This window comes from Callithrix jacchus, chromosome 19, assembly GCF_049354715.1.
Source record: "Callithrix jacchus isolate 240 chromosome 19, calJac240_pri, whole genome shotgun sequence".
Taxonomy (NCBI): domain Eukaryota; kingdom Metazoa; phylum Chordata; class Mammalia; order Primates; family Cebidae; genus Callithrix; species Callithrix jacchus.
Window position 1 is genome coordinate 33,201,275 of NC_133520.1, and position 17,261 is coordinate 33,218,535.

The window sequence follows — 17,261 nt, forward strand, 5'->3', positions numbered from 1 at the left end:
CACGCGCGCCAGCCGGCGGCTTTTAAATCTCCAGGTTACTCCGCGGGGGGAGAGAGCATGCGCGCTGGGACTGCCAGGAGGGGGGCGGGGCGAGGCGGGACGGAGGTGGGGGGTGCTGCTAGGGGGGATAGAGGGGTGGGGCTGGTACCCAGGGGAAGAAAGCGGGAGGTCTCCAAGCTGGCTTTGTAGGCGCGCCGCGACGGGCAGCCCCCGCGTGGCTGCCAGGCTGCCCTATCATTACCTAGGGCAGCGCACCTCCCCCTCTGTCGCTCGCCACCAAACATTGAGGTGAAAGCTACCCGGCTTCGCGGGGCACCTCCCCTCCGCTGCTCGGAGCCAGTCTGCTGCGACTATTACCCAGGCGTGCCATTCTGGCCACCCGATCTCCAGGCAGAGCTGCACCCTACGGTTCCAGGACCATCCCTTTACAGATGTCACATTCTCCTGGAGTTACCCTCTGCTGTTTGCTATTCTCCGCCGCAGTTAGAGCTAACTCAGTCCTTCTTTCTGCAGCAGCTAAAAACCAAATTCCAATTTTTTTTCTCCTTAAGAGTGTGTATGGGGAAGAATGGATGATAAATTACCAATGAAATGTTCCCTTTGTCAGCTGTTGAGCAAGGTCCTAACAGAAACCCGTTCCAGAATGCCTTTGATAGGAATAGAACTGTGCAGGTAAGGGCAGAGAATTGGAGTCCCAGGCTGGCCCTGGGGGTGGGGGCCCAGTTTTGTCTTTTTTCCTCATTGAGTTTTATTGGGTGGAGAGAAATGCAATTTAGATGGATTGTTGACTTGAAAAATCCCAGGAAGATGCCTTTGAAGGGAAAGACCTGGTTGGCCTTAGTCCTGGACTGGGCATTGGGGCACTTGGATTCCAATGCTGGCCCTGTGTCAACCAGCTGTGTGACATGGGCCAAGTCCCTTCCATGTTCTGGGCCTCTATAAGAAGAGGGGGTTAGCCAAATGATCTCTAAGGGCACTTGGAGTTGAGAGGCAGAGGGAGGCAGAGAAGAAAGGGAGATAGAGAAGGGAGAGGAAAACAGTGGTGTCCTATCTGTAGTGGGGAAGAGAGCGTGGGTGCCATAGAGAATGGAGAAGAGAAAAATCAAGAATCCGCCTTCTGAGTCACTAAACAAGTTTAGTGACTGTCTCAGCGTTGCCTCCCTGGAGCACACACACCTCTACCTGGGGACCCTCCTGGCAATGGCTTTCCAAGGTCTTTGGCATACCCTTTTGTGGCCAGCAGAGAGACTAGGATGGAGTCGAAGGTCTCTGAGCTGGCGTCCCCTCTGCTCCAGGAAAGAGGTCAGGAGTCAGGGGAAATTTCAGGTCAGCTGGAAAATTACAGAGCCAGGAGAGAGTGGATGGTGGTATTTTCCAGGCTTGGGAAGGAACACCCAGAGCATGAGAGTTGTCCCACCTCAAACAAGTAAGAGCCCCCCTCTTCCTCCTGCCTTCCGCCACTTCTTTCCAGGGGACCTTGTGCTTTATGCCTTGTGACAAGGAGATGAGGAAGGAAAGCTCAGGGGAGTGAGCATACAGTCTGGATCCCATGGTGATTCAATCACCCCTCCCCAAACCAGGTGGATGCACTGCCCAGGCCCCACCCAATACAGGGTACAGTAGGGCTCTCTGCTCTGAAATCCCCCTCTTTCTGCTGATGGAGCCTCGTGTTACAATAATAACAGAACCATTACTGATTGCGCCAGAACTGTTTCTAATACTTTGTGTGTATTAACTCATTGAATCCTTAGGACAACCCAAGAGATGGGTACTATTTTTCAGATAAAACAGAGGCAATTCCTCAGTCCAGTTATTTCCCCCACAGCCCCAAGTTACACAGAAAAAACAGTCTCCAGGCTAGGCCGGTGGCTCACGCCTGTAATCCCAGCACTTTGGGAGGCCGAGGTGGGCAGATCACCTGAGGTCAGGAGTTTGAGACCAGCCTGACCAACATGGTGAAACCCCCGTCTCTACTAAAAATACAAAAACTAGCTGGGCATAGTGGCAGGCAACTTGAACCTGGGAGGCGGAGGTTGCAGTGGGCTGAGACTGCACTATTGCACTCCAGCCTGGGTGACAGAGTGAAACTCCATCTTAAAAGAAAAGCAGCCCCTGGGCCCCAGAAACAAGGCAGAAGTAGTAATCCCTCAGCAAGACTGGCCAGTGACTACAGAGCCTCAGAGAAAACTCATACTACTCTCTAGGATGCTGTGGCATTCTGGGCAAATAACTTCTCTGGGCTTCATTTCTCCATGAGGTCAGCTGTAGTAAAACCACCATGGCCCTTTCCCCTCCCCTCCCCTCCCCTCCCCTCCCTTCCCTCCCCCACCACACACACACACACACACACACACACACACACACACACACTACTCCCCAGCCACTTCCCATTTATAGGAAATGGAGGATGACGTGAGGAGCAAGGCCATCCTTGGGGAACTGCTAATAGTCTAGCTGGATATTGGAGAAACCAAAGATGCTGGCAAAATGCATTAGCAGTCTCTGCCCCACCCCCACACACGGCCCCTCCTCATTGTCCTTGGGCTCAGAGCAAGCATCCTTCTCATTCCATGGAGAAAAGATACCCAGCTGTAGCTGGTTGGCCTCACAGAAGCCTGAGAAGTTGTGAAGGACCTGGAGTTCCCTGCTGTTCCCGTCTCTTGCCAACTCTATCATCCGGGGCAGTGGTCCACCTGGAGTCCTCTGTGCTCCTCCCTCTGTCTGGCTTGGGATGAGAGTGAGCAGTCTCTTCAGGCAGGGCCAGCAGTAGGGCCAAATCCTGGCTGTGGACTTGGAAGGAGGAGGGATGGGCCCCCTGGACACAGCAATTCCATTTCTGGAGTTTCTATGGTGGTAAAATAATCAGAGATGTGTATATCAGAAGTATGTAAGAGTTTTTCATCTCATCATTCTTTGTAATAGTGAAAAACTAGAAACAATTTAAATGTAGAATAAGAAGCCATTGGCTATGCAACTTATGGCAAATTCACTCAATGGAACATTATGCTGCCATTAAAAATGACGGCATAGAGAAATTTTAATAGGCCAGGTGTGGTGGTTCATGCCTGTAATCTCAGCACTTCGGAAGGTGGAGGTGGGTGGATCATTTGAGGTCAGGAGTTTGAGACCAGCCTGGCCAACATAGTGAAATCCCACCTCTACTAAAAATAACAAAAATTAGCCAGGCATGGTGGTAGGTATCTGTAGTCCCAAGCTACTCTGGAGGCTGAGACAGGAGAATCACTCGAACCCAGAAGGTGGAGGTTGTAGTGAGCAGAGATTGCACCACTGCACTCCAGCCTGGGCAACAGAGCAAGACTCCATCTCAAGAAAAATAATAATAATTTTAATAGCCTGGGGAAATGTTTATGGTGCTGATTTTTTCGTTTTTGTTTTTGAGGCAGAGTCTTGCTCTCGGCACAATCTCAGCGGATCTCAGCTCACAGCACCTCTGCCTCCCAGGTTCAAGTGAGTATGTCCAGCTAATTTTTGTATTTTTAGTAGAGATGGGGTTTCCCCTTGTTGGCCAGACCGGTCTCAAACTCCTGACCTCAAATGATCAACCTGCTTCGGCCTCCCAAAGTGCTGGGATTACAGGTGTGAGCCACCATGCCCGGCCTTATGGTGTACTACTAAGTGGGAAAAGCCAGCAACAAAATGGTGCACAGTGGATATGCATTTTTTTTTAATTACATTTATACTAATGCAACAAGATTGGATCTTGGAACAGAAAAGGTACATTGGTAGAAAAACTGGTAGAGTCTGAATAAAGTCTGTGGTTTAACCAATAGTGCCACCGGTATTAATTTCTCAGTTTTGTTTTTGTTTTTGAGACAGGGTCTTGCTCTGTCTCCCAGGCTGGAGTGCAGTGGCGTGATCTCTGCTCACTACAACCTCCACCTTCCGGGTCCAGGTGATTCTCCTGCCTCAGGCCTCCTGAATAGCTGGTACTACAGGTGTGCATTTTTTTTTTTTTTTTTAAGTAGAGATGGGGTTTGACCATGTTAGTCAGTCTGGTCTTGAACTCCTGACCTCATAATCAACCTGCTTCGGCCTCCCAAGTGCTGGGATTACAGGCTTGAGCCACGGCACCCGGCCCTAGCTGTGCATTTTTTGTACAGACAGAGCCTCATTTTGTTGCTAGGGTTGGTTTCAGACTCCTGGGCTCAAGTGATCCTCCTGCCTTGGCCTCCCAAAGTGCCAGGATTATAGGTGTTAGCCACCAGGCCTGGCCAATTTCTCAGGTTTTTTTATTTTTTGTTTTTTGAGACAGAGTCACACTCTGTTGTTGCCCAGGCTGGAGTGCAGTGGCGTTCTCAGCTCACTTCAACCTCCACCTCCTAGATTCAAGCAATTCTCAAGCCTCACCCTCCCGAATAGGATCACAGGCATGTGCCACCATATCTACCTAATTTTTGTATTTTCAGTAGAGATGGTTTCACCATGTTGGCCAGGCTGGTGTCGAACTTCTGGCCTCAAGCGATCCACCCACCTCAGCCTCCCAAAGTGCTGGGATTATAGACGTGAGTGACCGCACCCAGCCAATTTTGCAGTTTTGATCATTGCAATATGGTATTGTAAGATGTTAACATTAGGGGAAACTGGTTGAAGAGCATATGGGAACTTCTGTGCAGTTTGCCTATAAATCTAAAATGATTCCAAGATAAAAAGTTGTTTAGTTTAGTATAACTCTAAAGAGAGAAAATTGTAAGAAAGACATAACCACAATGTGGATACTGGTTTTTTTGGTTTTTTTGTTTTTGTTTTTTTGAGACAGTTTTCCCCTTTATCGTCCAGGCTAGAATGCAATGGCATGATCTTGGCTCACCACAACCTCTGCCCCCCAGGTTTAAAGCAATTCTCCTGTCTTCGTCCCCTGAGTAGCTGGGATTACAGGCATGCACCACCATGCTTGACTAATTTTGTATTTTTAGTAGAGACGGGGTTTCTCCATGTTGGTCAGGCTGGCCTCGAACTCCTGACATCAGGTGATCTGCCCACCTCAGCCTCCCAAAGTGCTGGGGTTACAGACGTGAGCCATTGCGCTCAGCCAGTTACTGGTTGTTTTTTTATGAGTGGAAGAATGACTTTAATTTTGAGTGGGTGCTAAGAGGACCTTTTCAAGTCTTTAACTCTTCTATGTGCATCAAAAATTGCTTTTGTAAATAGAAAAGAATCAATAAAAAAAATATTTTTAAAGAGCAGGAATAAAATAACATGAAGGAAGGAGGAAGAAAGAGGAATGAGAGATCACCATGGCGGGCGTTCCCCCGTGTGGACTGCCACACCCTACTTCCATCCAAAGGACTCAAGGCACCAGGAACCTGAACAGGAGAACCAGGCCCAGGAGCCTCCTTCACTGAAAGGCTTAGGAGGGTCTGGTGAAAAGAAGTCAGTTGGAACCGAGTTTGGCAAGGGTGAAGAAAGAACCAGCACCCAGCGTTCTGAACTTTGGGATACTTTGTGAGGACAGGAATTTTTTTTTTTTAATGATGGGGTCTCCCTATGTTACCCAGGTTGCTCAAACTCCTGGACTCAAGGGATCTTCCCACCTTTGCCTCCCAAAGTGGTGGGATTGCAGGCATGAGCCACTGTGCCAGACCGGGGAAAGAAATTAAAACCACTGAAAGGAGAACTGGACAGCTGCTGCTTCCCTCTCAAACCCCACGCTTAGGAATGACCATGACCTCTAGTTCTGGAGGTCACCCGTGCCCCACCTTTGACTGTCATCACAAGATAGTGGAACCTTGGGGTTGCTGACAAATGAGCCCTCACTACACAGCTGGGGACCCTCTGGTTTGAGTGTTGCCCCTGCAGGGAAGATTTTGCAATAACAACAAACATGGCCTTCAAGGGCACTTTCTTCAGGAAATATCCCCCTGACAAGTGAACATCAGAAACAGTTCTGTGAGGAGGAGATCTTTCCTACCAACTTGAACCTCCTTCTGAGTCTTCCCGTTCCCCACCCAGACCTGGGAGAAGTCAGAGGAGAGACCAGAAGTGCCTCCAAAGCAGAAAGATATAGCTGAGCAGAGAGCAGAGGTGGGGAAATGCTGAACCCATTCCTGCCATGGATGTGTTGGCTCTTCTGCAGACAAAGTCCACGCTGAAAAGAAATGGCTTCCGAGGGCAAACCTCCATCAGAGGAGAGAGTTGGGGAGCCAGATCAGAGCCCAAGTTAGGGAAGAAGAGGTCTAAGGGAAGTTCCCTAAGCGGCAAGTCTCAAGTGGCTTTAAGCAGAGATTAAACATGATGGGGACACCGTGGGACTTTCAGGCACCAGGTAAGAGGTGAGCCTGAATGAACACAATGGTCCTTTTCAGTTCTGAAATCCAATGAAGCCGGTCACAGTCTCTTCTCAAAGGCCAGAACTGGGTCTCTTAGCCTCCCACGTTTTAGAGGTAGCAGCAAAATGCCATGAGGGCTCATATTTTAGAAACCGAAATTACAGGACAGACTGGGGTTGGGGTTAGGCTGCTTGGCGGAGCTCAGTCAAGGCTGAGAGGCAGAAGCATAAAAGGCAATGCTCTCTCCTTCCCCCTGAGGGGATAGAACCAGACAACCTCCCAATAAGTCTCTAAACAGGCAACACACCAAGGTAACTGGGCTGGCTTCTGAAAAGCCTGGAGCGAGGAGGTGATTATGTCACTGTGAATACCAGGGATTCTACTCCCAAGCTCAGATGCCTGAGGGGCTAAATACAGGGTGGGATTTGAGAATGGGGAGGGACAGCCAGAGGCGACAGAGCTCTGCCAGCTCCACATCCCCATGGAGATCTTTCCCCAGCTAAAATCACTGAGAGGCTGTGTGCTATAGTGGAGAAAGTGTGGGCTCTGGAACCAGACAGACCCGATGCCACTTACCATGCATGCAACCGTTCATCTCTCACTTGATGACCATTTAAGGAAATAGCAGTTACAAATCAGGCCCAGGGCTAGGGTCTAGTAACTTTGCGCCTGTGCGTCATTTAACTTCTGAGCCTTTTTTTTTTTTAATGCAGAAAGGTTTTTTTTTCTTCTTTGAGACAGGGTCTTGCTCTGTTGCCCAGGCTGGAGTGCAGTGGCGAGATCACAGCTCACTGCAGTCTCAACCTCAAGCAATTCTCCTGCCTCAGGCTCCCAAGTAGCTGGGACCACAAGTGTGTGCCACTATGCATGACTAATTTTTAAAAAAATCTGGGGGGAGACAAGGTCTCACTATGTCTCCCATGCTGTCTTGAACTCCTGACCTTAAGCGATTCTCCTCGGCTTTCCAGAGTGCTAGGATTACAGGCACAAGAGCCACCTTGCTTGGTCACAATGAATATTCATTCTTCTGTGGCTAGAATCCTAAATGTGACGCTGTGTGGCAATGGAGAAGATCACACAAGATACAGTTTCTGTCCCTGTGGAGGTGACAGTTTTCTCTGGTAAATAGAAAGTGGTACACAAATGTGACCCAACAACATGGCAACAAATGCAAAAACTCTCAAGGCTGCAAACCAACTCCAGAGGACAAAAATGATGGGAGTTCACTGGGATAAATCCAAGGAAGCAGGGTGGAGTGGGGGAAGCTCTGAGCTGGGTTTTGAGGCCAGTTGGCTGGTGCTGGCGAAAGATAATCACTTATTTCTGTGCTATACTTAAGGGCTTTACTAAGCACTTGAATAAACATTGTCAGGTTTGATTCTCACAAGTACCTCTAAGGTGGGCAGGTGCCACCTTCTTTTACAGACGGGGAAACTGAGGTCAAGTGACTTGCCTAAGGTGGCAGAGCAGAAGAATGAGAGCCTGAGACCCCATCAGCTGGGTGATCACATCAGTGATCACTGTCAGGTGACAGAGGAGAGGGCTCGGCTGTCACTAAATTAGTTCTGCACCTCAGCGGTGTGTTACGGCAGCAGCAGCAGGCTCAGACGGAGCCCAGATCAGGAGGCTGAGGAGCTCAAAGGGGATTCGGTTGTTGGCTGTGACTCCACAGTCTTCAGAGTGGGGAAAATAGAAGGGTCAAGCAAGGAGCAGGAGGGCGCAAGGGGAGAGGCCAAGAGGTCTCATTCCTATTCTCCCCTGTAGGGCTGACTCTCTGACTTCGAGATAGGAATAAAAGGAGGAGGAGTTTGCTACACCCACCATTAAGTGTGCTCACAGTATTTACTCAACCAGCGGCAAGGAGGGCCAAACAAGGGGAAAGAATACCAGAACTGCAGCAAGACGGATGGGAGTCACACTGGAGGAGGGACTTCCCAGGGCATCTGAGGCAAGGGGTAGAATTTCTACCCTCTCTTCTCTAAATGTCCCCCCAACTGAGTCCAGTGCAATACAACCTGGAGTGGTAGATGGGTGACATGGCATATGGAGGCCCCACTGCAGGGCTGAGTAGCTTCTCCCATTCTGGAAGGGTGTCCTGAATCTGTTAGGAGTTGTAAGTGATGGGCTGGGATTCCAGTGACTTTTGGCAGGATTTACTACTGTAACTGAACTTATGTGTGGGGTTGGGGGAGGAGCAAGAAGCTGATACTGCCTACTTTAAGTGGCTATAAAGCCATTCTCACGGTCTTGATGCAATGCTCAAGATAATAAGCAAGTCGGTGATTAATCACTAGGTTGTGAACTAACCTCTTGCTCCAAGGCATAGTACCATTTTGCACAATCCTACCCTGGGCCTGCGGGAAGGAGAGACACTGGCCTGAGTCCAGTGTCTGGGCAGGAACACCAGCCCCAGACTCTGAATGCAGCTCCAGAGGAACAGAAGGAGTTGGGAAGGGCCCCTCTGCTGGACTCCAGGGCCAGGAAAGGGAGAAGGAACAGCCACAAGTAGTGGCCGAGCACCAATCAGCTGTGTTGGCCAAATGATGCCTCCTTCGTTCAGTAAGAAGTGAAGAGATAGAATGCTAGAACATTCTCCCAGGCACGGTAGTTCACACCTGTAATCCCAGCACTTTGGGAGGCCAGGTGGGCAGATCACTTGAGGTCAGGAGTTAGAGACCAGCCTGGCCAACATGGTGAAACCCTGTCTTTCCTATTAATAAAAATACAGGCCAGGCACAGTGACTCATGCCTGTAATCCCAGCACTTTGGGAGGCTGAGGCGGGCGGATCACAAGGCCGAGAGATAGAGACTAGGCTAACCACCATGGTGAAACCACGTCTCCACTAAAAAATACAAAAATTAGTTAGGTGTGGTGCCTCATGCTTGTAATCCCAGTTACTCGGGAGGCTGAGGCAGAATCTCTTGAACCCAGGAGGCAGAGGTTTCAGTGAACCGAGATGGCACCACTGCACTCCAGCCTGGGCGATAGAGCAAGACTCCATCTCAAAACAAAATAAAATAAAGTAAATAAATTTTAAAAAATTAGCCAGTCATGGTGGGGGGCATCTGTAATCCCAGCTACTCAGGAGGCAGAGGCAAGAGAGTCGCTTGAACCCAGGAGGCAGAGATTGCAGTGAGCTGAGTGCCACTGCACTCTAGTCTGTGTGACAGAGTGAAACTCTGTCTCAAAAAAAGAAAGAAAGAAAGAAGGAAAGAGAAAGAAAGAAAAGAGAATGCTAGAACATCCATTCATTCCCTGGCTGTCCAGAGCTGATGGTGCAGCAGATGAAACAGCACCTGAGCAGGCAGTCACACCGAGGTGTGCTTAACGTGTACTGAGTTTAGAGGACCTGCAGAAGGGACCTGCTCTGCCTTTGGAGCAGAGAGCGCCCTCCCTCTACCTCCCTTCTTCACGACACTCCCCCACCCTGGTACTCCTCCCATTATATCTATTATGTATTCTTTCCTCCTTTTTCTCTTCTTCTTTCCCATTCCCAGTTAATGTTTATTTAACTCCCCCTTTTCTTCGACTTTCTTTTCTCCTTTAATTAATTGATTAGTTTCAGACTCTCTCCCGGGACTTCCGTGTACAGTCACGCATGTGATGAACAAATAGGCACGGTTCTTGGTTGCATCTGCTTGTCGTAAGTTGCATCAAAGCCCCCTATGGGCCAGTAGTAGCCCTGGCACTTTCTGTGGGCTGGGCATTGTGCCAGGCAAGTAGAGATACTTTCTGTCTCCTCCTGTATTCCAGTGGACTCTTCTTCTCCTGCCACCCCCATTTTACCCTTATGCCTACCCCTAGAACAGGTTTTCTGGAAGCTTGGTGGAGTGCAAGGGTCATGGACTCTGGAGTCAGACAGATTTGGGCTTGCTGGTCAGCTCTGCCCTTACTAGCCATAAACTTTGAGCAAATTACTTAACTTCTCTGAGTCTAGGTTGCTTCCTCTGTAAAATGGATATTAGAGTGTCCACATCACAGGGCTGTGTGGTGATCAGAGAATGCTTAGTTGAATGTCTGACACACAACACTGAATAATTATTTTCTCGTTGCTCCCAGTTCCTCCACATCTTTTCCCCTGTCCTCCAGCCCCTGGCTCAGACCTGCCTGTTTTTGTCCCCATTATCCTGGCAGTCTGTGTCTCTTTCCCCATTTCCCATTCTGTGAAAATAGTCCTTCCTTGCATGTAAATGGAGCCATTTTCAAAGCACTTCCATAAGTGCCTCGCATTTGCTCCTCGGCACTCTGAAAGCGGACAGGAAGGGATTCAATTCTGCAATGTATTGGAAGAGGTTCAAGCAGTGGAGGGTAAGTAACTTCCAAGGGCTCCATGGCTACTGAGTGGCAGGCCTGGGCTAGAACTTGGGGCCCTTCACACTGAGCTCCCCTTCCAAGGATAAATGAGGAGAAAGGGAGTGGCATCTGAAGTCTACACGTGTACAGAGCCTCACCTTCACCCTTCCTGCCTTGAGCAGCTGAGCAGCAGAAAAGGGCTAAGGCCCTGGTGAAGCCGCAGCCCCCGGCTGGGTGGGCAGCAGACCGCTATCGCAGTCCAACTGCCAGGGTTGGACAGGAAGGCTGGGCCCTGTCAGAGATGCTGAGATCAGACCACAAGCGTGATAGCATCTACAAGGCCTCCTAGCTGTCAGAAGGGCCTTCCTCTTCTCACTCACTTCTCCTAGGTTGGATAAAACAATCTTGGTGATAGACACCTTGTCCCCACGGCCGGACACAGTGACTCATGCCTGTAATCCCAACACTCTGAGGCCAGAAGTTAGAGATCAGCCTGGGCAATAACATAGCGAGACCCCATCTCTGTAAACGTTTTTTTTGAGACGGAATTTCGTTCTTGTTGCCTAGGCTGGAGTGCAATGGCATGATCTCAGCTCACCACATCCACCTCCTGGGTTCAAGTGATTTTTCTGTCTCAGCCTCCTGTGTAGCTGGGATTACAGGCATCCACCACCACACCCAGTTAATTTTGTAGTTTTCACTAGAGATGGGGCTTCTTCATGTTGGCCAGACTGGTCTTGAACTCCCGACCTGAGGTGATCCACCCACCTCGGCCTTCCAAAGTGCTGGGATTATAGGTGTGAGCCACTGCGCCAGGCCTAAAAAATTATTTTTTTTTTTTGAGACGGAGTTTCACTTTTGTCACCCAGGCTGGAGTGCAATGGCGCGATCTGGGCTCACCGCAACCTCTGCCTCCTGGGTTCAAGCAATTCTCCTGCCTCAGCCTCCTAAGTAGCTGGGACTACAGGCACGTGCCACCATACCCAGCTAATTTTTGTATTTTTATTATTGTAATACAATATTTTTGTATTTTTAGGGGTTTCACCATGTTGACCAGGATGGTCCCCATTTCTTGACCTCGTGATCCACCCGCCTTGGCCTCCCAAAGTGCTGGGATTATAGGTGTGAGCCACAGCACCCGGCCAAAAATTTTTTTAATTAACCAGGCATGGTGGCATGCCTATAGTCTCAACTACTTGGGAGGCTGAAGTGGGAGGATCAGTTGAGCCCAGGAGGTGGATGCTGCAGTGATCTGTGATTGTGCCACTGCACTCCAGCCTGGGTGACTATGTTTAGGTATGGACACATAGATTGTAGCTTGTTCACATAAATATTCCTCCCTGGGTTTTAGAGTTTTCAAAGTGGTTTCATGTGCAGCATGTCATTGTGTCCTCACAATGACCTTGGGAGACAGGTGTTATTATGTGAGGGAAATGTAAACTTAAAGAAGTAGTGACCCGCCAGGCCCACGAAGCCACTCAGTGTTGGAGCATGGCCTCAACTTCTAGTCCTCCATCCAGATCTACTCCTTAGGAAGGTGACCCAAGGGAGCAGGGGCTGCTAGATGCTTGGAACTGGAGATGGTGAGAAGAACAATGTTCTATATTTTTTCTCTGAGAAGTCTGGTAAAATGAGACTTTTCTTCCCTGGAGGGAGCAAGGCAGTGGTGGAGGCTCAGCCTAGTCCTCCAGACTTCCCAGAGATGATGGAGGAAGGACAAGGGGAAAGGAGGAGGCGTTCACGTGGTGCGCTGGCTGCACAGCCACACTCCCACACTGCCCTGTGCCCTGGCCCCTGCACTTAGGAGGATAGCCATCGGTCCCTCCTACTCTCAGCTTCCTGTTCATCCCCAGTACGCTGGCCTTTGCAAGGACAGAGCCTTTGCATTTGCATTTAGATTCCTGTCCCTTCTCAGCACAGCCCTGTGAATACGCACACATACCCCCACCCCCAAGGCCACATAGCAGCTTTCTTCAATGTCGTTGGCTCCATCAACCCTGGTGTCTCTGCCACACGAAGGGGGAGCCTCCCACAGTGATTATAAGCTCCCTAGAGAGAAAGGCCTGTCATTAGGAGCAGTCTTTCCACCTCCCTGAAGCGGCTGGCTCTCCTGCTTTTCCTAAGAATAATCCACCAGGGCTCTCACAGACTGCCCGCCTACATGGGTCCCACAGTGCGGATGTGCAACAGCCTCTGGGAGGAGAGAGGGTGCCCAGGCTCCCACGTGGGGTGGGTTGCCTTTGTTTTGGAGAGCTGATGTCCAGAAGTCCCACCACTTTGACCACACTACCCTCCCTACTTTCTAGAGAAAACTAAGCCCAGGAAAAAGGGAGATCAGAGGAACTGCATCAGGGCAAGTGGGTCTGGGGGCCTTCCCTCTGGGGGCTCCTTCCCTAAAGCACTTAGGAAGTGGACAGCTCCCTCAAGCTCTCTCTGGGCTCCAGGAGGCTGGCAGCGCCTTTGCAGTCAGAGGTAAAACAGAACCTTCTGAAGCATGCCGCAGAGAGCCCTGAAAGAGAAACAGTCCCCTGAGGTTGTCCTGTCCTCTCCTTGCCACCATGCCGTCTCTTAGACAAGCTCCTTATTAGCCAGATGGGAAATACTGCAGGGGCTATATGGTCTCCGTCACAACGACTCACCTCTGTGATTGTAGCACAAGAGCAGCCGTAGATAACATAAATGAATGGATGTTGCTGTATTCTAATGAAACTTTATTTATGCACACTGAAATTTGAATTTCTTACAATTTTCATGTGTCATGAAATATTCTTCTTCTTTTGATTTTTTTCAACAACTTAAATTTGTAAAACCGTTCATCCCTCGTGGACCATACAAACCCCTGCGGTGGCCTGGATTTGGCCACGGATGGCGGCTTTCTGTTTATCCCTCCAGCAGGGTTGCCTCGTATTGCAGCCTCCTTAAATGAGGGGCTGCACAGTTGATTAGAGGAGTGGAGGCGAGATCAGTGTTTAATGGCACCCAGACACTATTTTGCTATCTCTGGATAACCACGTGGATTATTTTTAATCCATATCTATTTTGCACTTTCATGTAATTCTTTCATCCTCTGCAATCTTAGAAGCCAAGCAATGGCACTTCTGTTTTAGAGATGGGGAAAATTACATGCAAAAAAGTAAAGAAACTTCTTGGGATTGCACAGCTGATATATGGCAAACCTGGTATGCAAACCTGTACTTGTTTGGTTTATTTTGTTCATATACATGGCTTTTGAGTCTCAGAGGCCAGTGTTCTGCCCACTTGTGGGTTGTCCCCTGTCTCACTGCAACGGCAGGGGACTTTATTTATTACCCAGCGAAATATTTGTCCAGGTGTGATGGCTCATGCCTGTAATCCCAGAACTTTGGGAGACTGAGGTGGGCAGATCCCAAGGTCAGGAGTTTGAGATCAGCTTGATAAACATGGTGAATCCCCATCTCTACTAAAAATACAAAAAAAAAATTAGCCAGGCATGGTGCCTGTAGTCCCAGCTACTCAGGAGGCTGAGACAGGACGCTCGAACCCAGGAGGCAGAGGTTGCAGTGAACCGCGATTGCACCAGTGCACTCCAGAGCAAGACTCTGTCTCAAAAAAAAAAAAAAAAAAAAAAAAAAAGCCAGAGCAAGAGAGGCAGAAATGGGGTCAAATAAGTGGGCAGAAACCCAGACCATATGAATTTCATTCTCACGCAACAGGAAGACAATAGAAGGAGTCAAGAAGGGGAGTGACATGATGTAATTGACTTTTTTTTGAGGCAGTGGTTTGCTCTGTGGTCCAGGCTGGAATGCAGTGGTGCCAGCATGGCTCGCTGCAGCTTCAACCTCCCTGGCTCAGGTAAATCTCCTGCCTTAGCCTCCTTAAGTGCTGAGACTGACAGGTGGGAGTCACTGCACCTGGCCATAATGTACATTTTTATTTTATTTATTTATTTACTTATTTTGAGAGAGTCTTTCTCTATCACCCAGGCTGGAGTGCAGCGGCATGATTGTGGCTCACTGCAACCCCTGCCCCCTGGGTTCAAGTGATTCTTCTGTGTCAGCCTCTTGAGTAGCTGGGCCTACAGGTGCACACCACCATGCCCAGCTAACCTGTTGTATTCTTAGTAGAGACAAAGTTTCACCATTCTGGCCAGGCTGGTTTTGAACTCCTGGTTTTGACTTCTTGATCTGCCCACCTCAGCCTCCCAAAGTGCTGGGATTATAGGTGTGAGCCATTGTGCCCAGCCTACCCATAATGTACATTTTTAAAGGTCACTTTGGGAGGTATAAATTTGGCAGGGATCAATAAACCCAGTGAAAAAAGTAATGATCGACATAAAAGGTTTGGAATAGAACAGGAAATGTGCTGTGACCAGGAGAGTGGCCAGGAGGGCCTTGAATGAGGTGGGAGGGCTCTTTTAGACTGGCCACATCCAAAGCAAAGTCTGTCTCTATTCTCCTCCTTCTATCTCGCCTACCCCACGACCACTCTGGAGGAGACAAGATCAGAGGCCCAAAGGGTGAGGGGATAGAGAATTGGCAGACCATGCATTCAAGAGCACAGTGACCTGTTGTCCCTGGTCACCACCACCCCTGGCTTCAAAGGCCAGGGGCTCTTCCTAGCCACATCTCTGGCTCCAGGGGGAAGCAGGAGGAAGTTATGAGCTGGGAGGTGCCAGAGGGAGGAAGAGTAGATGACAGCAGGAAACAGAGACTCCAGAGTCTATGATCCCCTTCCCTTCCAAAAGATCCAAGCGGGGAGGTAACCCACGTTCAAAAGAAACAAGAGCGGGAACAAGGAAAGGAGGCTTCTATTTCCCCCATTCCGTTAGCCTGGGGCTGGGGAACAGTCCCATAATGGGATTGAACTGTGAAGTGTCTTCGTCAGATCAAAGGTAGCCCTGGGAGTAGGGCTGTGCAGGGCCAGGCACTTTCTGGAAGGCGTTGGAGGGACCAAGGACTTCGGCGGCTTCGAGTTTGGAATCTGAAGAGAGGGTGGTTTGGTGAATGGTCTGCATGTGCTGGGCTGGAGGAGAGAGGGAGGTGAGCATCTTGTCCAACACACCCCAGTAGCTGTTCCAAAGAGGAATGTCTACTGTCTCTGTCAGGCCTGTAATAAAGCAAGGAGAAGTTCACTTTGAAGGTAGAAAAAACGGAGTGTGGAGTACCCAGCCAAGCAACAACTGAACTAGTGACCCCCTTGGGGCCAAACCCCATTTGCCAATTCCTGCTCTGCTTTGAGGCAACCCCTATGCTCCAGAGAGGGGACCTGCATCTAACTCAGACTGCTGCTGAGTCCAGTGTCCCTACCTGAGTTCGATCTGTCCTCTCTCCTACTCGTATGCCCCCTACAAGCTTTCTTGAAAACAAACTCCTTTTCAGAGGTCTTTCCTGATTAACCAGCCTCAATCTTTTACTTTTTCTTTTTCTTTTTTTTAGATGGAGTCTTGCTTTGTCACCCAGGCAGGAGTGCAGTGGTGCCATCTTGGCTCACTGCAAACTCCGCCTCCCAGGTTCAAGCGATTTTCCTGCCTCAGCCTCCCCAATAGCTGAGACTACAGGTGTGAGCCACCACGCCTGGCTAATTTTTGTAATTTGTATTTTTGCCATGTTGGCCAGGCTGGTCTTGAACTCCTGACCTCAGGTGATCCGCCTGCCTCAGCCTCCCAAAGTGCTGGGATTACATGTCTTTTTTTGAGACAGGGTCTTGCTCTGTCACCCAGGCCGGAGGGCAGTGGCACAATCATAACTCACTGCAGCCTTGAACTCCCAGGCTCAAGTGATCCTCCTGCTTCAGCCTTCTAAAGTGCTGAGACTACAGGCATGAGTCACTGCACCCCCAATATCTATTACTTCTTTCCTTCTCCTTAGAGAGGGAGGTAGAAAGAAAACTAATATTCATTCAGGGACTACCGTGAGTCAAGAACTTTATGTATACTATTTTACTCATTCCTCAGGACTCTGATGAGAAAGATACTATTACATCTTCATTTTACAGAGTAGCAAATGTAATCTCAGAGAGATTAAGTACCTTGCCCAGAACCCACAGTTAAAAGTGGTGGAGGCGGGATTTGAATAAGGTGTTCCCAAAGCCCCTGCTGTGGTCACTGTTGGAGCTACTTTAGCATTCTTGTGACCTGCATCACAGGACTGTGCCTGTCACCTGCATACTGAACCTCACCATTTGCTCCCTATAGGTAATTTTGCCCTCCTGTAGCCCTGGCTGCTTTAATACTAATGATGGCCTCGTGTCCTTTGATCCATCCTTTCATCAGACTGAGCCTTGATTTGGGGTTCGTCGTTCATGGAAACGACCACCCCCACCAGCCTTCTTGCTTTCTTCCCTACTCTCACCTGGGCTGCAGTGCTAGAGCCGATTGTCCTGAGTCATTTCCAGGGAACTGATGTGCGCCCGACACGACAGTGTCTCTGGATAGACAAACACCTAAAAACTTGATGTTCACATAAAAATAAACTGACACAAGAATGTCCATAGCAGCCTTGTTTGTCTAGCCCCAAATGGAAAACGACCCAAATATCCTTCAACAGGTGAATGGTCAAACAAACTCCGGTTCTAACATACCACACATTACTACTCATCAATAAAAGAAATGAGCTATCTCTCTCTCTCTCTCTTTTTTTTTTTTTTTTTTTTTTTGTAGAGTCTCTCTCTGTCACCCAGGCTGGAGTGCAGTGGCATGATCT

General features: G+C 49.2%; 1 long non-coding RNA gene across 1 annotated transcript; it reads left to right on the forward strand.

The window, feature by feature from the left end:
* Positions 1-12,029: 12,029 nt before the first annotated feature.
* On the forward strand, positions 12,030-17,046 carry LOC144580402 (uncharacterized). Its single transcript, XR_013529858.1, has 2 exons — positions 12,030-12,164; positions 16,754-17,046. It is a non-coding gene; the product is annotated as an uncharacterized LOC144580402 (long non-coding RNA).
* The last annotated feature ends 215 nt before the right edge of the window (positions 17,047-17,261 follow it).